Source organism: Myotis brandtii, unplaced genomic scaffold, assembly GCF_000412655.1.
Source record: "Myotis brandtii unplaced genomic scaffold, ASM41265v1 scaffold1089, whole genome shotgun sequence".
NCBI lineage: Eukaryota > Metazoa > Chordata > Mammalia > Chiroptera > Vespertilionidae > Myotis > Myotis brandtii.
The window spans coordinates 1-23433 of NW_005353704.1; positions in this window are offsets into that span (position 1 = coordinate 1).

Below are 23433 nucleotides of genomic sequence, written 5' to 3' on the forward strand. Positions count from 1 at the left end.
TTTGTTGCCATTTTGTTGTTCATATTTTTATCTTTTTATTTTTCTTCTTCTTCCTCTTATTAAAGAATACCCTCCAACCCTGACCTGTTTGGCTCAGTGGATAGAGCGTCAGCCTGCAGACTAAAGGGTCCCAGATTTTATTCCAGTCAAGGGCACATGCCTGTGTTGGGGGCTCAATCCCTAGTGTGGGGCATGCAGGAGGAAGATGATCAATGATCTTCTCTCATCATTAATGTTTCTATCTTTCTCTCTCTCCCTTCCTCTCTGAAATCAATAAAGATATTTTTTTTTAAAAAAAGAACTCCCTTCAACATTTCACATAATACTGGTTTAATGGTAATAAACTCTTTTAGCTTTTTCTTGTCTTGGAAGTTTTTTCTGACCTTCAATTCTAAATGATAGCTTTTCTGGGTAGAGTAATCTTGGTTGTAGGTCCTTACTATTCATCACTTTGACTATTTCTTGCCACTATCTTCTGGCCTGAATAGTATCTGTTGAGAAATCAACTGACAGTTATATGGGCACTCCCTTGTAGGTAACTAACTGCTTTTCTCTTGATACTTTTAAGAGTCTCTTTGTCTCTAGCCCTTGGCATTTTAATTATGATGTATCTTGGCATGGTCCTCTTCGATTCCTCTTGTTTGTGACTCTGTGTTTCCTGGGCTTGTAAGTCTATTTCTTTCACCAGATGGGGGAAGTTTTCTGTCATTATTTTTTCAAGTAGGTTTTCAATATTTTGCTCTCTCTCTTCTTTTTGCACCCCCATAATGCTAATGTTGGTACACTTGAAGTTGTCCCAAATGCTCCTTATACTTTCTTCATATTTTTGGATTCTTTTTTCTTTTTGCTCTTCTGATTGGGTGTTGTTGTTTTTTGTTTTGTTTTGTTTGTTGCTTCCTTATATTTCAAATAATTGATTTGAATCTCAGAATCCTCTGTTCTATTGTCGAATCCCTGTATATCATTCTTTATTTCAGTCAGTGTATGCTTAATTTCTGACTGGTCCTTTTTCATTTTTCTGGAGGTTTCTAGAAGATTTTTGAATAATCTTATAACCATGGTTTTGAACTCTATATCCAGTAGTTTGCTTTCTTTCATTTCTCTCATTTATAACATGTTTCTTTATCTCCACATTTTGGCTGCTTCCCTGTGTTTGTTTCTATGTATTGGGTAGAGATGCTATGTCTCCTTGAGTTGGTAGAGTGGCCTTGTGTAACAGGTGTTCTATAGGATCGAGTGGCTCAGCCTCCCAGGCACAAGAGCTGGGAACTCTAGGTGCACCCTTTGGGGGCTGTGACCACAGTCATGTTGTAGTTGAGACTTGACTGCTATTGGTGTCATTGGGAGGAATTGACGTCCAGGCCAACTGGCTGTGGGGACTGGCTGCAACTACAGTGTGAGAGAGCTGCTGTGCAGAAGACACCTCTATGGATCAGGACTTGCTTCAGTGGGGCTTTGGTACTCACTGAGTCTGCCCCTTGAGTGTGTTGCTTATGGATGTATAGAATTGTAATCTGGTATGGTCTGACACCGACCACTGGGTATACTGGCTCTTGTGTTTCCAGGGAGGTGCAATGTCAGCCACGGTCTGGGGTCACCCAGCAGGAGCTACAGAGAGATCTGCAGATTACTCCTCTTTGCATCTGGTTTGGAAGTGCCCAGACGAGACCCAGCTGTGAAGTAAGGCAGACTGGTGCTGGTGTCGGGTCTTGGGCCTTTTATTGATAGGTTTGCAGCTCCCTGGCCCAGCTGCAGCTTGTTTGTGAGATTTTAGCCAGAGCAAGGACAGGTCATTCATATGCAAAAGCCACTGCACACAGCTTGGGTGGGGTTGTAAATTGAATGAGGTGGGATCTTAGGGAATTACCAGGGCAGAGGAAACAGAAATGGCTGCCAGTTAACCCTGTGACCTGGGAGGTCCCAGCATAGGAACAAAAATCCTTGTGAGCACCTCCATCTGGGAGAAAACCATGCCCAAGTTCCTGCCCCAATGCCAGACAATCCAGTTCCTCCTCATATATGTTTGTGTTCCCCAGAGTCTTGTGCTGGAGCTCAGAGGAAGCAGGATCTTGTAAGTTCAGTTCATGGTGCCGGCTTTTTAAGAGGAACAGCTGGGTCTCCAGCAGCTTCTGTGTCACTGAGCCCCAATCCACGCTGGTTTTTACAGCCTGTAGTTCTTACTGCCTGTAGGGACTTATTTTCTCAGCTCTCAGACCCTGGGCTGGGGGTCTGGTGTATGGCTGGAACCCCTTGCTCCTCTGGGCAGCCTCCATAGAGATGACCTCCCTCCCAATTAAAAAAGCAGCTCATGTGGGTGCCATACCAGCTCGTTCCATGCCTCTGCACCTCCTACTGGTCTCAGTGTGCTTTTTCCTTTACTTCTTTAGTTATAGGACTTCCATTCAGCCAGCTTTCCAGAGGTTCTGGATGGTGGTTGTTCTGTATTTTAGTTGTGGCATGGGAAGCATCACACTGAAAAGACAGAGAGGGTTTGGGTGTGGGTGGGGATGGACCTGCCCTCTGATTCTTTCTATGTGGAATTATAACCAGACAACCAAGGAGTCCAGGATTCCTGTCACTACTTCAGCCAATGAAGCAGAGACAGGGTTGAATCATTGTGAGCGTTTATTCCAATTCTGTTGACAGTGTGGGAGAGCAGCAGGTCATCCACGAAAATCTGCTCTGCCTCTCCCCATAAGCCAGCTGCTTATATTGGTAGAAGCACAGGATTATGTGGGTAAGTAGGAATTACAGGTGTGGAAAAGTGGGCACAGGTAATCATTACAGGTGATGAGTCATGCGGGCTGTGGAGGAGGGGAGGGTTGCAGAGGACAGGTGCCCCGGGGACCAGATTACAGGTAATAGAGGTGGGGGGTGTAAAGAGGAGGTGCCCCCAGGACTAGGTGCCTCGAGGTTGTAAATCTTTCCATAATGATAGGCAGTCCTCAGAAGGAGGATGGACTGCATTCTGATGTTACCCTTATGTCCAGAGCGTACAGCTCCCAGCCAGGTTAGAATGTGCTTTCTCTAATCAGGACAGAGCCACCAAGGTTAACAGCACGATTAATATTTCTTTTGATTGTAGATGGTCCCCAATATATCCTATTTCTGCCCCTAACATTTCCCCACTGCTTTTTCAATCATTTCATATCTATGAGATTAGTTTTAGATGAAAAATCTTATCCTGCTGGACTGCATTTTCTTCTTGAAAGCAGTTCCCAGGAATGAAATACAGCAAATGCAGGATCTTGGGAGATGGTTTCCCTAACTTGTTGAATGTTGTTTTCTATCAATTGAAAATTGTCAGAAAGATTTAAACAGTACATTCCTCACAACTGTGATTATGCTTTGACAACAAATAATCTATTGCTGCCTGATTCTCTAGAACTGCCTCCCTGGCCTGGCTCAGCTCTTGATTTATTCCCGTATAGCCCTGGAAGTGGCACACAAGGGCATTACCATGCTACAAGTCAGCCAGGTCACTTCTACATTAAGGGAGCCTACCAAACCAGCATAACAAAAATGATTAGAGCAACAGTTCAACAGGGCTCCACAGGTTGCCGTCAGCATGAGAAGGTCTCTTTTGGTTCGGACCCTGTGATGTTTCCGAGACCTAACACAATCATCCATCCTAAGGAACAGGGTTGTTAGCAGGAATAAATGAATAAACAGTTACCTCACATATCTCAGAAACCAGCCAGCCAGCAGCTTAGTATGTTACTATAAGGGAGGGCGAAATTATCCAAGCAATTCATATTGCAGTTGTTAGATACTAAAAAACAATAACTAGAACACCCGGTATGAGTCAAACATTCACCACAGGAAGCTACTGCAGCAACTGTTAGAGAAAACATCCCTGCACCCTTTTCCCAAAGAGTGGGGCCCAACATAGAAAGGTCCCAGTATGTGACTTTCTTCCCAAAATGAATGGAACAATTCTATGCATTAGCAATAGGTGTCCCAACTCCTACTGAGCAAGCTGTAAAGGTCAGTTCTACACAGGCTCCTCCATGGCCAGCTTCAGAGCTGTTGGAGTGGTGAGAAGCATGTCCCAGGGTCCTGTCCATTTCTCCTCTGGTTGGCCCATCATCCTTGCTCTGCTCATGTCTGTCTACCTGCCCACCACACCCCCCTCAAGGATCTGGGCTCTGAACTCTTTCAGAATAAAGGAGCACAGAGCCACTTCTGTAACTGCTTCATGCTGAGGAGGGACGAAGCTTTTCCTTCAGAGCCAAGAGACCCTTGCTCTCTGTCAGAGGGATGTTGAAGCCTGAGCACAGAAGGAGGTGGCAATGGTGTTTAGAGGTGATATTCCCTGAGTGCAAGTAGGGCTTGTAACCTGGTGGAGACAAACTGTGTTATTATAAATTTTATTACTGGGGTAAAAGCTAGAGATATTCAGGATCCAGTTCAATTCATAAGTTAAAAAATAACAAAGTTTTGAGTCTAATATTCACAGCTGTATGTTACAAAGTCTACTGAAACACAATCCCACCCCCCTAAAATCACCCTCATTTTTTTTAAGGAGCCAAATTAAGACTAATTTACTTACTGTATTAAGTCTAGTTTCAATTTGGCCTGATCATTTGTATGAACACAATAAGAATAGCAATTGATCATATAGGTTTTTTAAAAATCTGCTTTGCTGGAATCTCATGATTGAAATTTAATTAGCCCCTCAGGGCAAGGAAACCTGAGCCACCTAGCTGCCATCTGATTTTCCTGCAATACCTGTAGACTTGGGTGAGTTCCTCACACCCTTGAGGTTCCCAAAATGTCTTGGGAAAGTCTTTCATTGCCATCTCTCAGGAAAGCAACCTTCCTTCCTTACCTGGAAAGACTGTCATGAACCATGTGACCAAGCAAGGTGCCAGGCTATTTCTCCAAGGTGCTCACATTGGCTTCAAAATCCGTTTTTATTCCTTAAAGCTTTCTGGTGACATCCAGAGTCCAGGCATGTCTCTCTCAGACATGACATTCCAGCCAAAGTCTTAGTTAATAACACCACAACTGGAAACTGGTCTTATTGAATTCATGCAAAGAAACATCTTGCCATGACTTACTTCTTAAGAACTGCCAAATTCTGGAGGAATCAGGTAGGAAGAAAAAAATACATAATTTACTAAATTGTTTTAAGAAAGGAAACAAGTTTGCTTATGTCTGAAAAACAAAAAGGTTAAAAATCAGCAATACTATCAAAATAGTTATAAAACTATATAATTATCAGTTCCATAATCAGGTTTTTTTCTCCTGATTTTTCCTGCCCATACTTCTATAAATCTAGATACTCTATAGAGTTCTAATAATTTTAGTCCAGTTCAAAGGGGATGATCTGAAAATGTCAGAGTCCTCTCCATGGATCCCTCAGAAGATGTACATTTTTCCAAATGCATTATAGCAAAATGGCAACTGTCTCTAAATGACAAGAAGAAATTTAAAATGATATGGTTATGGATTTGATTTTAATGCAAATGACATGGAATCTTGTCCTTTTGTCAAAACACAATATTCCAGAATAACAATTATAGTTACAAATGAAAGTCTATCAGAGTTATTACTTCTTTATTTGACAAAACTTCCCCTTTACTTTAATATAAAAGTTTTCCTTCATAGGAGAGAAAACAAATCCTTGAGGCATTCCAGGGCCTATTGGAATGACCTAAAGCCAAATCTAGAAGAAAAAAATTTCTTAAAATTCAAATCTTGGGAAAGTTTTCAAACTTATCTAACCAAAAGATTATATATCATCCTTATTATTATGAAGCAGTATTAGATTATTCACTCATTTAAAGTGACAAAGGGTATTAAACACAAACATAGGCTAACAAAACTTCAGTTACCATAATTAAGAAGATCACCTTTTTAAAAAGTAATTAAGTATCTGATTAATATAAAATAATGTATAATCATTTCAATAATTTATAGAACTTTTGCTTCCTGGGCAAAAAACAGGAAAGACAATTTTCCCCTTTTAACAGACTAGAGAAGACTAGCTTACTTTGGATTCATTTATCTGATTAAATTTATTGTTTAAATTACCTATAATTTCCTTTTAAGATGTCTCTTTACAACCCTTCCATAACTTTCACAAAGCTTTCTATAATGTTCACAAACCTCTTACCCACTCAGAAATAACCAGCTTTAAACTCAGTTTCTTTTCCTTCAAAATGCATCTCCATGCCTCATGCCTTCTATTTCCCAAACTACACAATTTCTTTCCAATTGGTTAGATTCTTAATTCTTAGAAAACTTAATTTTTAGGTGACCACCAAAAAGTAAGCAGTTAGGATTCTTTAGATTGGCAAATACATTCACACTTTTAAGAGACATATTTCTCATAAAAACATTCACTAACAATTTCAAGTGCATCTTCCAACTTTTCTGTAATAAAAAGTCAAAAGCAGGCAAACTCAGGTTAATTAATATTTCAGTTTCCACTTATTTCAAAACGCCTAGATATTTAATAATTTCTACTATTTAAACCAGCAGGACTCCAAAGTTTTAAGTTACTGAGGACTTTATTATTATTTTTTCTCTTTACAACATGGGAGTGGCCCCTGCTCGAGGGCACTTCTGCAGCTCAGGCCCTTCCAGGAGGAACACTGGGGGGTTAGGAGGATTATTTCCCAAAAGTTTCTGAGTAGATTGTAACAACATGAAATCTGGCTTATAAGAAGAAATCTTAATAAATGAGTACTCCCAAAAGGTAAGAAAGCAAGCAAGAATATCTTAATCAGTTACACTACAGATAGACAAAACTCTTCCAGCAAAGTGGGATCTGCCCCATCTTTAAACAATTACACCAAACAACAAAGAGACACAAAACCACAATCAAGAGACACTCTTATATATGATATTTACAGGCGCGCACTACCCACAGACAAGAGCTTCACACCATGCTCCTTGTCTGTCCAGCCACAGAAATCTCAGGATGCCCTGCGTTTAAAAAACCACCCAAGCAGAGCAATGTCTCTTGTCCCAGAGGGGATCAGGCTAAGGGCTTGGAGACCAGGCAGGGACTGCTGGAGGCCTCTTGCCATCCAGAGCTGGTCAGGCTCACCCCGTAAATGCATGCCTTACACAGTACATGCTTCCTTACAGAGAAGCCCAGACGAGAGCATCCAATGTTTCTTGTGCCATACAAACACCCTCCATTCCACTTTCTGTCATAAAAACACGCTCCATTCCACTTCCTGTCATACAAACACGCTCGATTCCTCTTCCTGTCATACAAACACGCTCGATTCCTCTTCCTGTCATACAAACACACTCGATTCCTCCTCCTGTCATCCTCCTCCTGTCATACAGGAAGGCTTGATTCAACTTACATCTTAGGTGACATGATGGGGATTGCCAAGGCTGTGGCTGGGACTCAAAACAGGAAAATTCCTGGCAGAGCTGCAAATAAGAGTCCAGGCCTCAGCTCTGGGAACCACCAGTTCTGGTAGCAAGTGGGATCCCCGGTACTCACCCAAGAAGACTCCCCACCTGAGTCCCACCAGAGTGGCCAAATTATATGGACAACCAAGTGCTGCCTGTCACTACTTCAGCCAATAAGCAGAGACAGGGTTGTATCATAATGGAATATGAGTGTTTATTCCAATCCTGCTGGCAGTGTGGGAGAGCAGCAGGTCATCCACAAACATCTGCTCCGCACCCCCCATCAGCAGGCTGCTTATATTGGGTAGAAGGACAAGATTACATGGGGCCCCCCATCAGCCCATCTACCCATCTATATTGGGTAGAAGGACAAGATTACATGGGGAAGTAGGAATTACAGGCGTGGGAAAGTGGACACGGGATAATCATTACTGCTTGCAAGTCATGAGGGCTGAGGGGAGTCACAGACACTGGCGCCCCGGGACCAGGTGACAGGTAATAGGGGCAGGAGGGTGAAAAGAGCAGGTGCCTCCAGGACTAGGTGCCACGAGGTGGTAAATTTTTCTGTGATGATAGGCAGTTCTCCGAAGGAGGACGGACCACATTCCACCATTAGCTCCCATGTCCCAGGACGTACAGCTCCCAGCAGGTGAGCATGTGCTTCCTCCAATCAGGACGGAACCATCACGGTTAACCGAGCAGGATGAGTATTTCTTATGATTGTAGCAGGTCCCCAATATTTTCTGTTTCTGCCCCTAATAGAGTCAGTTTTAATCACTTTTATTTATTTGAAGAACATAGGTAATGCAAAGTTAAAGTTGCTGGAAAAAATCCCCAGTATTTTCAAACTTATGTCAAATGCCCACTTGAAATATTTTCTTAAAAAATCTATTTTGAAAGTGTGGCTCTGTCACCTTTGGAAACTTTGAGGCTTGTCAGAGGAGTTGGTCTGTTCAAGGCAGATGATCACTTGTGCATTAATGCTGCCCCAGAACAGCTATGGGGATGGTGTAATATAGCCCAACCCCCAGATTCAGAGCCACCCACACAATGGCCAAACCACTGTGGGCAACGCTCACTGGAAGTCAGCACACACATCACAGACAAGTGTAAGTAGCTTGAAAGAGATCATCATGACTCAGGCTGAGTGATTTCAACATTTGAGTAAATTGCAAACAGCGGACCTGGCCGTGCTTAAAATTTCCATCTAGTGAAGCATGGTGGCAACCATGCTTGGTGGGAATTGCTGTTTAATATTTTAACCCTGCTGACTTGGCTTCTGTCATTATTTGCTTGCTAAAATAATGGAAAAGTTATTTTGGTTTTCTGAATTGTATTCAATTGAATACCCTATTGATTGTAATGTGAATACCCCATTGGTTGTGGTCATACTGGTTTTAGAAAGCACATTCTTCTGTACCTGGGAGCGAACACAGCACAATTATCCTAAATTGCCTCAGTGGCCACAGATAATGCGTTCCGGTTGACTCAGTGGTCCCAAGACCAGGACAGCACAATTACTCTAAATTGCCTCGATGGCTCCAGATAATGTGTTTCCGTTGACTCAGTGGTCCCAAGACCCGAGGGCTCTAGATAATGTGTTTCTGTCAACTCAGTGGTCCGAAGACCCAAAACTATAATTAATCTTTGTAGATAACTAATCGGCTCAATTTCGCTTCTGTAACTGCTTTGTGCAAACCAGGGTCCTCATTCCAAACCCAAAGATGTAATCGATACCTTTGTGATTTTTGCCTATATAAATCTGGTGTTGCGGCCATCTTATCACTACGAGATTTGAGAGAGCAAAATGCCCCCTCATAGTCCCAGATTTGGAATAAATGTGACTCCTTAATTCGACTTCTTGAGGCGTCCTTGTGTGATTCGCAGGGTACATTACAACACTAGTTGTTAAGCAGCTGAATAAAAATAAACCGGAAAGCTTAACAGATGAGCAAGACTTTTCTCATGATTTTTTAAAACTGAGAATGCAGCAGAAAACATATCATCACAGAAGTCCTTGCAAGGAACTGCCTGTGGCCTCTAATCTGAAGCGACCGCCAAAGCCTACCCCACCCCCACTGCCTCCACCAGAAGGCACCACTCTGCGTTTCCGAGTTCCATGGACTGTGTGGCTGAGCTGCTCATCAAATCAGTGCGCAATGCATGTGTTTAAACCGCCCCTCCACTTCTCTATGCCCTCCTTCTGGACAGGGGCCACTAGTAAGGAAAGAAGAAAAAAAAGCAGAACAGTGAAAGCAAGAAACAATAGGCAGCCTTGGCTTTGACTGTGCCTTCCCTCCGCACCCTCTGCTCCTGCTCCCGCTGAGAAACCTGCTTTCGGGAGCAGGGGCGACTGCCCAGGATGCAGGGATGCAGGGACTAGGATTGAGGAAAGCAAGGGGAGGGGGGTAGGGCGGGAGGAGGGGAGGAATCAGAGGAATTCTGAGCTAAAATGGCAGGGCTCTCGCCTTGTCCATGTGTGTGTGTGTGTGTGTGTGTGTGTGTGTGTGTGTGTATAGTCTGGATGAAGGCATCCTGCAGAGCAGAAATAAAAAGGTGTCTGAATTGTTGGGTGGACCTGAAGCCTTCTGCATTTGCAAGTGCCTGTTAGAACTATTTGCAGGGCATGCATACCTGCTGTTCTCTCTCTCTCTCTCTCTCTCTCTCTCTCTCTCTCTCTCTCTCCTCCCCCCCGTTTCCCTCTCCCCATCCCTCTCTGTTGTGTCCTGCTATCTCCATCACACCTCTATGTGTATGAAGACTGTCTGCCTGTGTAAATAGTGAGAGTGTGTTCCTCGGTGTTTGCATTCATTTCTAACCTAAGGAGCCTATAGCAGTCACTACAATGATCAACAGTCAGCAATAGCTGAAACCCTCAAGCGCTGAAGGAACAAAGGTAGAAAGACATGCAAATACTCCAGCACCTGCATCACCAAACCTGCTGGCTACAGATAAGGGCACTTTCCCTGTTTGTTCCTGTTTACCTCTGAAACCTATGTAATATTGCAGGTTATTAATATATCCATAGACATACATGTTTCTTTGGCATCATTGGGAATAAAATGAAATGCATGAAGCTGAACTAAAAGGACAAACCTGGTGACAGTAAGAGTTTATGACACATTTGATCCATGCTCCATTTTCAGCAAGTACCGCTAGAACTTAAATTAACTACCGGGTACAGTTGACCATTTCAGTGGCTTTTATGGAACAATCTAACAAAACAATGATGAAAAACAGAGGGAAATATTCAGCTATAGAAAAGCATATAGGAGATTGATAGATCCTCCCTTCCCCCCCAACTGGTGGGCGGAATATGACGTAACCTGCAGCCCGGAAATACCTGAGTGACTAACCATGTACCTTATATGGACTATACATTGGACCACCAATCCACACCTGCCAAATACCCTAAGCCCTTGTCCTATATGGACAATGCAGTAAGCCACCAATCAGTGTGCGCCGAGTACACTAAGCCCCCACCCCTTCCCATTCCGCCCCTCAAAAGGCATGCTCACCCCTGCTGTCCTCCCCTTGCGAGACAGCCCACCCAGAAGGTCCTTCTCCTCTAATAAAGCCTGTAGTCCTGGTTTTCGGCCTCTGTCTGATCTTTCAGAGATTAATTCTCCTCTGTAGGAGGTGAGATTATTTGGGTTTAAATTCAATTCTGGATTTGGTTACCAGTGGGTGGGTTTGCTGTGGACCGTGTGTGTGTGTGTGTGTGTGTGTGCGCGCGCACACACACACGCTTTAATTGGACATGGGCAGGCCAGCTCCCATAGGCTAATTCTGTGGTAACGTGCACTGGATGTATTCTTGGATAACCCTCTGAAACAACATAAATAAAGTTTAATCTAACTTGCAGAAACCTCAAAAAAAAATCAACACTTTTGAAAATGTTTTGCCTTTCAGTTTTCTAGGACCTCAAAATATTGTCAACTTGGACATACAAGGAGAAAAGGGAGAGATGCCTTTTGACTTTGGAAATTTAAAAGGGAATGACATCGTCTAAGACTTGTGTCCTTTTCTGGGGCATGAAAACTGCATCTTTCCTGTTAGAGTTGAAATAATTTTCAAACGAGGCACGGAGATGTCCTACAGGTAACCTCTTCCTCTAAACTCCTGCTGAGGCGGCCGTCCCCTGGGGCCGGCGCGCAGTGCCCCTCGGGTAGTTCTGAGGACTGTCTCTCTGAAGAGCCATTTCCTTTCTTCCTAACAAAATGGCTCGGACAACCATTTTACCCCCTTTAACTTAGGAAGCTGAGCGATTTGGAGGTAACACTCACGGAGAAAACCCAGCAGCAGCCTAAAACCTAAGCGACATGGACCAGGTGAGGCTGAGCAATGCCCCTAAGGAAGGGAGGTGTGAGGACGCGGGTACAGCCCCTCCCTCTCAGGGTAAAGCAGGGGTCCCCTCCCCCTCCCCCAAACCTGTCTGTTAGGAAAGAAAAGAAACCCTAACGCTGCTGAGAGGGAGGGGGGACAAAGGCAGTGACCACCGCAGTCATGCCCAGCGCACCGCCGCCCAGTGTGCCCCGTGCTGGCTCCGAGAGGACTGCGGAGCAGCCTCCCCGAGGGCAGCAGAGGGAGCCGGCCCCTCAGTCCGGGCAGCACCTGTGAACGCCGCGCACCCAGGGCCGGTTCCCAGGCAGCCAGGGCGCAGAGGCCACGCCTCCTCCAAGCCTCAGGGCCCTGACCCTCCCTGCCCGTCCGCTCCGGGATGGAGGGACAGGGAGGAGCTCCAGGCCAGCCCCTCCGCACCCAGGCGGACCGGCCTGCCTCCCGGGGTGTGTTTTATCGTAACAGCAGGGGAACGCAGCCGGCGCACTTGTCCAGCGCAGTCCCTTCCTAACGGGTGCGGGCTCGGCACTGGGAGTCGCTGGAGGTCCGAGGACACAGACCATATTCTCACCCGCAGAGGGCGGTTAGGTGGCCCCCGCCACACTCCGTCCCTGCTACTCTGGGAGCATCTGGCACATCTTCAGATGGTGGTTGAGAGGCGACCTATGAACCAGGAGGTCGCAGGTTCATGCCCGGGTTGCCAGCTCCAGCCCCAGTGTGGGGTGTGCAGGAGGCAGCCAATCAATGATGTTTCTATCTCTCTCTCCCTCTCCCTTCCTCTCTGAAATCAATAAAAATATATTTTTTAAACAAACAAACAAAAAAAAAACCAGAAGTACCACCAGGAGAAAACAATCATACCTTGAAAAAGACAATTTAAATACTCAGGATAAAAATTATTTGGCAGGACATGTATTATTAGTAACATCTACACTTCACCAAACAAAAATCTTTACTAAAAGCAAGAGATAAATGATGTTTTATGTCATTTAGATGTGCTTTAAATTTGAATATTCCTTCCATTCACTTCAATCTTCAAATATTTAAAATAATAATTATAACAGAAAAATAGCCCCCCTCATTAAAGTCTATCTAGAAAGCAGAACAACAAACAAAAAACAACTCACTCAGCCTTTGCCAACAAATTAAACATAATCTACTATGTTCTTGTCTGCGCCCAGAAATTTTCCCTTTCTATAGAGTATTAGAATATTTAAAAAGATCCTTCTACATTTTTCATCTTAGAAGACACTTATTAAAGGTGTATGTGGGCACACCAGTACACACAAAAATTTTAAGTTAATTTAAATGTATGGGGGAAATTCAAGAGATAATAGGTCAGATGGTCCCAAAAGAAAATAACTAACCATGGCCATAGAGCAGTTTCTCTAAAGTTTCACACGCCACTCAGATGAGGTGGACGTACTGGTGATGAGACAACATGCTTCTCAACCACACCGTTTCCTATGCAATCACGTACAATGTGCAGCCAAAGGCCCACTTCCCTATTTTTGAGTCAGAATTTGTTTCTGTCAGAATTGTGTGTTTTTATTAATATCATATATATGTAACCTATAGAAGAGAGTAACAACATAAATTACCTCCGACTCTTCCCATACGCATTCTCAGTGTTGATTTTACACTGTAAACCCCACTGGGGCTGAGCACTCTTACAACCACTGACGGAGGACAAGCATTCGTGTCAGACCAAGGCTCCTTGCAGTCTGGTTCACACAGCTTCTTCCAACAGACCCGGCCGAAATGAACGCAGACTCTTGCATTGAACTATAGTCTTTCAATTAATGACACTGCAATCAGGTCGATAGACCGTAATAAGAGAAGAGCTTTGCATTTCTATACCTATTAATTCACTGAGTAACTGCAGCAATAAGATGAGACTTGAAAGGCAAAATGCTGGAGGAAAATGAATTCTCTTACATATTGAGTGGTGACTCCCTGACCCAAACATGAGCACAGGAGTGTCTACCTCCCGACCAAGGCCATCAGGATCGAAGGAGAGATTGCTTTCTCAGGAGCAAGCGTATTCTTTCTTCACAAGATTCTCCACAGTGAGCTCACTACAAGTCTAATCAAATTGGTCACTGAAATTTGGTAGCAAACATCCGTGGAATGAAAGTGGGAGTATCAGCTCCAGCAGCCGTTGCTCTGGGCTCCTAAGCCAGCCAATCTGCCAAACTTGTCATCTGTTTTCTAGGACCTTTGCACTGAAAAGATGGGTTAGAAAGAGTAGGACAGGCGGAAATGAGAATGCCAATGTGCTCGGCCCATCCCAAACCATTGCCTTGGTCTGAGTCGGTGCCAGCAGGGAAGGCCTACAGTGCAGCCAACTTCTTCGTGTCTGCCCCCAAAGACACGCAGAAATGGTAACTAAAGAGGATACCTGCTGCTTTTTAGGGAATAAAAAAATAATAGCTACCACCTCTGTAATACTTATATTGTGACAGGCAATGTGCTAAGCTTTTTGTGTCCAACAAACACTTAATCCTCACTGAACCCTAGGAGATACACACTGTTGTTATCACCACTGACCAATGAAGAAACTAAAGCAAAAATAAGTCAAGTTACCTGCCCAAGATCAAAGAGATAGCACATAGAAAAGCCAGTTTTCACACCCAGGAAATTTAGTGCCTGAGCACATCCTCTTGACTATGGTACTCAATTGCCTCTCATCTACTCTTTCCTTAGATCCTCATCAATTGTGATTTTCAGTACAAAGTGGGACTGAATGGCCAACAAGCTAAGTCTATTATGAGTGAATTCTGAGAGAAAAAGGGAAAGGACCCAAGTAGAAAGTATGGCTAGAAACAGCACATGCTGATGTGAAACTACTGGAAGCCTGCGTTCTTCTCTCTAGTTTAGTTTCCAAGTTCATTCATTCGTGCATTCCTTCAGCAAACATTACTGACAGGACGAGTCACTGTCCCATAAATCTTAACAGGCTAGAGCAGTGGTTCTCAACCTTCTGGCCCTTTAAATACAGTTCCTCATGTTGTGACCCAACTATAAAATTATTTTCGTTGCTACTTCATAACTGTAATGTTGCTACTGTTATGAATCGTAATGTAAATATCTAATATGCAGGATAGTCTTAGGCGACCCCTGTGAAAGGGTCGTTCAACCGCCAAAAGGGTCGCGACCCACAGGTTGAGAACTGCTGGGCTAGAGTAAGAGACGGCAATTAAACAAACAATTAACAACACAAGTGCTTTGTAAGAAAAACTAGAATTGAAAAACCAGAATATTTATTTTCCATCTGGGGTAACGTTTAGGAGAGCAGGCTCATCTGGATCCAGAAACTTCTCGGAGGGGAACAGATCTCGGTAGTATTTCCGCCTGGTTCAGTGCTAACCACAATCACTCCTACTCTGTCTCTATGTCCTCCAGCCTGTGGTCTGAGACCACCAGGACCTCCCTGCGGTGCATGTCCTGCTTCTGCAGCAGTCGGCAAGCCCAGGTGCTGCAGGGGAGGGAGGGATGGTCCCCTGTCTTCCCTAATGCTTAGCAGACACTCAAAACAATTCAAGTGATGCATATGCATATAAATGTGTGGAGATATCTATCTATCTATCTATCTATCTATCTATCTATCTATCTATCTATCATCTATCTATATATATATGTGTGTGTGTGTGTGTGTGTGTGTGTGTGTGTGTGTGTATTAAATTTTTTAATTGATTTCAGAGAGGAAGGGAGAGGGAGAGAGATAGAAACATCAGTGATGAGAGAGAATAGTTGATCAACTGCTTCCTGCATGCCCCACACTGGGGATCCAACCCTCAACCCAGGCATATGCTCTTGCCTGGATTCGAACCTGGGACCTTTCAGCCTGCAGGCCAATACTCTATCCACTGAGCAAACCAGCTAGGACAAGTAATGTATATTTTAATGTTTATCACTTTTTCTGATTATAATAGTAACACATTTGCTACCAAACTTTAAAAAACATTTAAAGATGACAAAATTATTCATAATAATAATTAAATATAACCACTTTGGGTATTTTTATATATTGCTCTCTAATTGTTTACATATGTGGGTATTTACATATTAATATATTTATGTATCTTTACAACATTTGGACCATAATGTAAGTAATTTTTCATCCTATCCTCTTAGTTTAACATCATATCAGGAACATTTTTGGCGTTTAAATATCCTTCAAGAATAGTTAAGACATTGTATAACATTCTATTCAATAGATATGGTATTTCACTATTTTCCCAAATGACCATTTACCATGTATTTAGAATTTATCCTATATAATAAAAGCCTAATATGCTAAGTGTCTGGTTGTCCAGTCAGCCATTCAACCAATCAATGCATAATATGCTAATGATATGCTAAGACTGCTCAGCCACTCGTTATGATGTGCACTGAACACCAGGAGGCTAGTTGACTGGTTGACCAGTCGCTATGATGTGCACTGACCACCAGGGGGCAGATGCTCCGACTGGTAGGTTAGCTTGCTGCTGGGGTCTGGCCGATTGAGACTGAGAGAGATGGGCTGGACATGCCCTGGAGCCCTCCTGGGGTCCCTCTCCAGCTGGCCGACCTCCTGTGTCCCTCCCTGGCCCCGATCATGCACTGGTGGGATCCCTTGACCTGGCCTGTGCCTTCTGCAATCTGGGACCCCTCAGGGGATGTTGAAGATCCCACAGGCCAGGCAGAGGGACCCCACTGGTGCATGAATTCGTGCACCGGGCCTCTAGTATTACATAAAAGTTTATAATAGACATGTTTTTTGCATAGCTATCTGACCAATTAGTACAGATTAGGAGTGGAATTTTTGGATCATTTTTTTTTGTCTTATTAAATTACTTTCTAGAAAATTTTGGCTAATTTACACTTTGGTTTTTGGAGGAAATTCTCATTTCCTCAGGGGGTGTTGAAGAGCCTGATCCCACAGGCCAGGCAGAGGGACCCCACTGGTGCATGAATTCGTGCACCAGGCCTCTAGTATTACATAAAAGTTTATAATAGACATGTTTTTTGCATAGCTATCTTACCAATTAGTACAGATTAGGAGTGGAATTATTGGATCATTTTTTTATGTCTTATTAAATTACTTTCTAGAAAGTTTTGGCTAATTTACACTTTGGTTTTTGGAGGAAATTCTCATTTTTGTAGTATTGCTAGTTTGGAGTTTTGTTTTATTTATTTTAATCTATGCTACTGACTTACCAGTGCTGCTTACTTTGTATTTCTTTGAAATCTAGTAAGATTAAACTGATAATTTATTCTCTTCATTTCATTAATTACCCATTTATGTTCTTTTTCATTTTCTCTACTGTGTTGCTACAGTTTTTCTTATTCATTTATAAGATGCATACATAAATAAGTATAACACCCCTTGTCAACTACTAAAAATGTGTTTTCTAAGTTGTTTATTTTTTAGTTTACATAAATTTTATATTCTGAAAATGCAAAATATTGATATTTTCTTTTGTGATGTCATCAGATGCTTTTATATTTTGAAGTACTTTTCACTCAAAATTAAATATTCACTATGTTACCTTGAAGTTATTTTATGTGAAGAAGTTTTGCATGTAATCTACCTGAATTTATGTTGGTGCATTTTGTGAAATAAGGATATAACTTGAGGGTTTTGTTTCCCCTTCAATTGACAATATTCCCAGCATCCATCTATATTTTAATTGTGATAAAGTATACATATCCCAGCCTGTACCAGGGCCACAGATTCCATTCAGAAGTTTGTATTTAAATTCTTTCTAGTAAATGAAACTGTCGAAGCATTTTTCAGTTTTCTCATCTCTAAAACTAAAAGACTTCTGCTATCAGAGCGAGAGACAAAAATGTCCTATTAAGGATTGGGCCACGGTGTGTTGCTGATTTGAGGTGTGATAAACAGCTGATAAGAATGGCTGGGTCTTGCCCTGGCCAGTGTGGCTCAGTAGGTTAGTGTCATCCCGTGCACTGAAAGGTTGCCACTTTGACTCCCAGTCAGGGCACCTGCTGGGGTTGCAGGCTCAATCCCCAGTGGAGTGTGCAGGATGCAGCCAATCGATGTTTCACTCTCAAATCAATCTTTTTCTGTGTGTCGCTTTCCCTTTCTCCCTCTCTAAAAATTCAATCTATATATATAAAAGGCTAATATGCTAAGTGTCCAAATGTCTGACCATTTGCTATGATGTGCACTGAATACCAGGGGTCAGATGCTCAATGCAGGAGCTGCAGTGACGTGCACTGGCCATTTACAAAGAAATGGCACCACAGACCTGGTGCCCACAAAGCAACACTCGGCTTCCCCCAAGTGGGACACAGGCCCTGCCACCACCCCGGAGCAATAGCCCACCAAATTACAGCCAATGTTGCCAAGATCCCATGGCACAAAATGTGGCCCACAGCCCAGCCCAGCCCGGAGATGGTGGCTGTGGGTGTGGGGTAATGATGTCACAAAGCAATGCCGGGCTTCCTCTCCCTAGTGACTAGCCTCCTTGTAGTTTCTTCAGCCCAGGAACATGACTTGCTTTATAGCCGGGTGAAAACATTTTACACTTTAACCAAATGTCTATGAAGCTTTTTCCCATGCCTCATCTCATTTGATCCTCACAGAAGTCCTGGAGTAGGTAGATAGGAGACTCGGTCGAATCCTATTGTCTTTTCATTAGCTGGAAAATGGAGATTTAGAAAGTTTAGAAACTTGACCCAACTGAAAAGAAGTAAGTAAGAAATAATGGACCTTGAAAATGACTTCAGGTTTTGTCACTGCACAGAATATACTAAAACACTACTGCAGTTAAATATTTTACCCTTTATTCTCCCTGAGTGATCTACAATAATAATCTGCTTTGTGTTGGTATTTACTGCTGTGTTGCTGACAATTACCTAAAAGAGAAGTTGGGGTGCTTCACTGGCATGGAAAGAGTTTAGCTAAATCAGAAAGCAGGTCTAATTAAGCAAGTTTATTCTATATCTATAAAAGGCTAAGTTGACTCGCACATGCGTGATACATATAAAGCTCTTGCTGGCGCCAATCGCATGCATGTGTTTTGATCTGTCATTGCTGATCGTGAATTTGGTTGACATTTCTATTATAGGGAAAGGGCGAATAATGATATTAAAATATTTCTTCTAATTAATTTCCTTTCAATGTGTACGAATTCGTGCTCCAGGCCACTAGTAAAAATATATTTGCTAGGCCCTGGCCCATGTGGCTCAGTTGGTTGAAAGTTATCCTAAGTACCAAAACGTCTATGATTCAATTCCTGGTCAGGGTACATGCTGAGGTTGCAGGTTCAATCTTTGGTAGGGGTGAGTATGGGAGGCAACCGATCAATATTTCTCTCTCACATTGATGTTTCTCTCTCTCTCTCTCTCTCTCTCTCTCTCTCTCAAGCAATAAAAACATATTTTTTTTAAAAAATCTTAGAAAAAATAAGAACTCCTTGGGTCTCGGTTTTCTGGTCAAGATGGTGGTATATGCAAATACGGTACTCGAATCCTTCCTCAACCACATCAAAATTCAACTAAACTACAGAACAACCATCATTCAGAACCACTGGAAATCCAGCTGAAGAAAAATCTTACAACTAAGGATATAAAGAAGAAGCTACATTTAGACTGGTAGGAGTGGCAGGTACACTAGTTCCACACCTATGTATGGAGGACAAAAAATCAGAAGGCATATCTCAACTATGGAAGTATCCCCTAAGGAGCTAAGGGTCCTAGCCCCACACCAGGCCCCCAAGCCCAGGGTTCTAGTGCCAGGACAAGAAGTCTCCATAACTTCTTGCTGTAAACATCAGCAGGGATTGAGGTTGAAGGAGACTGAGGGCTGTGGGAGTCCCAGGTGTTCCTCTTAAAGGGCTCACATAGACTTATCAGACTCACTCCCTCTGAGCTCCAGTGTTGGGCAGTAGCTTGAAAGGCACCAGGGACATACAGGAAACAAATGAATTGTCTGGCATCGGCGAGAGCTAGAGGGGCAGCTTTCTTGTAGACAGAAGTGCTGGCAGAGGCCATTGTCCTCTCCCTGAGCCCTCCACCCAGCAGGCATGCTCCATATATGAGTCTTCACAAACCTGCCCATCTCTGTTTGCCCCACTGGTGATTCCCTGAGAACCTGCATCACCCAACTTGCTGGCCCACCCAAGCTGTTTTCAGTGGTTTTCCCATATAAAAGACCTCTCTTGATCCAAGATTTGGAATTTCCTAAGATCTCTCAAACAAGCTGTGTCTGGCCTCTGCATACACTGTACATCTTGCTAAGTGGCCCAGGCCCAGCACAAGTAACAGCCAGCCTCAGTTTGCAGCTTGGTCCCTCACAGGCGCCTCCAAGCCCAACATAGTAGCAGTCTTCTTCAGATCGCTCTGTAGCTCATGACAGCTGGCCTTGGGGAAAGGCTCAGGAGGTGACTGACCTTGGCCTGCATCTCTAGGGAGACTCCAGAGCCAGTACATCTGGTAGACAGCTTCAGACTATGCTGAATTGCAACCCAACCATCTTTATGAGTGACACATTCAAGGAGTGGACTTGTCAGGCACCAAAGACCCACTAAAGCAAGTCCTGCTCAGTGGGAGCAGTCTCTGCAAAGCAGCTCATCCCTTGTAGTCATGGGTGGTTTTTGTAGCCCATCAACCTGGAGGTCAATCCCTCCAAGTAGTGTCACAATAACAATCAAGGATCAACTACAACAGGAGGGTGCACATGGCTCACATGGAGGTCGGGGGAGCATCCAGTGGCTCAGGTGGCTGAAGATGTTGCACCACTAGGTCCCTCAGGACACCCACAGCAGAAGGCCACTCTACAAAGCCTGGCAGATGTCGCATAGAAACAAACACAGAGAAACAACCAAAATGATAAGACTAAGAAAGAAATCCCAAGTGAAAGAATGGAAGAAATTTCCAGAAACGGACTAACGAAAGGAGGCAAGCAAACTACTCAATACAGAGGTCAAAACAATGGTGATAGGACATGCAATGAACTTAGTGAGAACTTCAACAGCATGAAAAGGAGATGGATCCCTGACTGGTGTGACTCAATTGGCTGGGTATCAACCTTTGCACCTGGAAGTTGCTGGATCAATTCCCAGTAAAAGGCACATGCCTGGGTTTTGGGCTTGATCTCTGGTAGAGGGAGTGCAGGAGATAGCTGATTGATATTGGGCTCTCACATCAATGATTCTCTCTCTTCCTCTCTCTTTCTCTAAAAATCAACAAACTATTCTCTGCCTGTGAAGGTCAGAGAGAATTCTGTCTGCCAGAAAGAGCTGGGAGTCTGCTTGAAATCCAGGTGCCCTTTAAAAAGACCTGTGCACAAAATCTCATTCACTGCCACTCACCATGGGCCCCAGCAAGCATGGCTTGGAGCAGAATGGAGTCCAATGAGGACAGACCCAGTTGTGTGGCCCTAGAGAGAGCTGAAGGAACAGCCACCAGGGTCCTTGTGCTGAGTCCCTCTCCAACACTGCCCACAGACACCATATTTCTTGGGTCAAACATTCCCCTTCATAAAGCATTAGCTTGGGGGAATGCAATTGCTCCACACTCCCAACTCCTATTGCCTTGCCCATGCGGGAGTCAGCTGCCTGGGCCCAGGATATAGAGATTTGATGGACTCAAGAGGTGTCAGAGACTGAGTTGTGTGGCTCTGGGTCAGGGGCCATTCCCCCCATCTTCCTAAAAGCCTGACAAATGCCACCCCCTCATAAGAGATCCACTAGCCCAACCCTCCTGACTCTCAGTGGTCCTGCCCTGCTGAAGCTCATTCTCTCTAAAAGATCCAGGCAGAATCCAGGACAGATGGCATCTTGTGGCTCCTTGGAAGGGCCATTTTTCACTTGCATGCCCAAACAATGCAGAGTCCTCCCTTCACATGGCCAAATATTTGTCTATTTGGGTCTAATAAACTCTTTGGCTTCCTTTGATAACTCCCTGGACCCAGCCCTACCACAGAGGTCTACAAGCACCTGGCAAGTGGTAGCTGGCCTGGGTATATCCTGTGGTTTTTTCAGAGTGGCTTCAGGCCCAACAATAGAACAAATGTTGAGTCTGTATCAATCTGGTGAACACCATGCACCCCTAACTGGTGACTCACTGAGAACCATCCTCACAGAACTCAGTTATCACAAGAGGATCTTTCAGTGACTGAGCCTCACAGGCAGCCGCAGAAGGAGGTAGATGGAGATGGATCTCAGGTACCTTGGGCCTTTTGCCACCTGCCTGCAGGCTCAGTGTTGGTGGAAGCCAGCCTTGGTGCAGAGCTTGGCCCTTCCTATGCACACCAAAGCCCAGCAGAGCAGACATAATGTGCATCACTTTGTAGCTCCTAATATGTAACTCAGGGCTAGATGCAGTCAGCATCTGTCACTGACCTGCACCAAAGTCCCCACAAAGAGGCCCCAGAACCAACACACCCTGTGCTGTGCTTCAGAGAAAATCTTAGCTCTACAGCCAGCACATCCAAAAGAGGATCTTGGCAGGCACCAGACCTTGCTGAGATGATTTCCACTTTGTGTGGTCAGCAACCACACAGCAGCTCATACACTGTGGTCGAGTTAATCCTCAAAGTCAGGCAGCTGAAGGGTAAACCCCACGCACAGATGGGCCAACAACAGTCAAGAATCAACTACAAAAGAAGTGTTTACATAACCCACACAAGGGGGATTCCTGGAGCACCCAGGCGAGCGGGGAGACTCCACCACTGGGTCCCACATGATACCTAATTGGCCACCCTACCAAGACTAGAAGACATAGCAGACATAATACACAGAAACAAACACAGAGAGGCAGCCAAAGTGGGGAGATAAAGAAACATGCCCCAAATGAAAGAACAGGAGAAATTTCCAAAAAAAGAACTAAATGAAATGAAAGCAAACAATCTACCAGATATAAAGTTCAAAACAATGATTACAAGAATGCTCAAGAAACTTCCCTAACCTGATGAAGAAAAAGGACACACAAATCCAGAAAGCACAGAGTCCCAAACACAATGAACCCAAAGAGGCCCACACCAAGGCACATAACAATTAAAATGGCAAAATTAAAAATAAGGAGAGATTCTTAAAAGCAGCAAGAGAAAGATAACTGCTTACCTTTAAGGAAGCTCTTATAAAACTGTCTTCTGATTTCTGAACAGAAACATTTCAGGCCAAAAAAGATTGGCATGAAGTATTTAAATTGATGAAAAGCAAGGAGCTGTAAGCAAGATTGTCATTTAAAATTTAAAAAGAAATTAGGAGCTTCCCAGACAAGAAGTACATTACCAATAAACCATTCTTACAATAAATGTTAAAGTGTCTTCTTTAAAAAGGAAGAAAAAAGAAAGAGGGACATAGTCATAAGTAATAAAATGGCAATATATACATACCTATCAATAATCACTTTAAATGTAAGTGTATTAAATGCTCTAATCGGAAGACATAAGGTAGCTGAATGGAAAAGAAAACAAGACCCATGTATATATGCTGTCTACTAGAAACCCACCTCAGAATGAAAGACACACACAGACTGAAAGTGAAGAGATGGGGAAAATATTTCATGTAAGTAAAAAATTAAAATGCTGGGGTAGCAATATTTAGATCAGATAAAATCTATACTAACAAAAGCCTAGGTGGTCCTTGTGCCCTCGCACAATGCCCTCACGTCATCACAAGATGGCCACCACAAGATGGTCAGCACAAGATGGCTGGCACAAGATGGCCAGCAGGGGAGGGCAGTTGTGGGTAATCA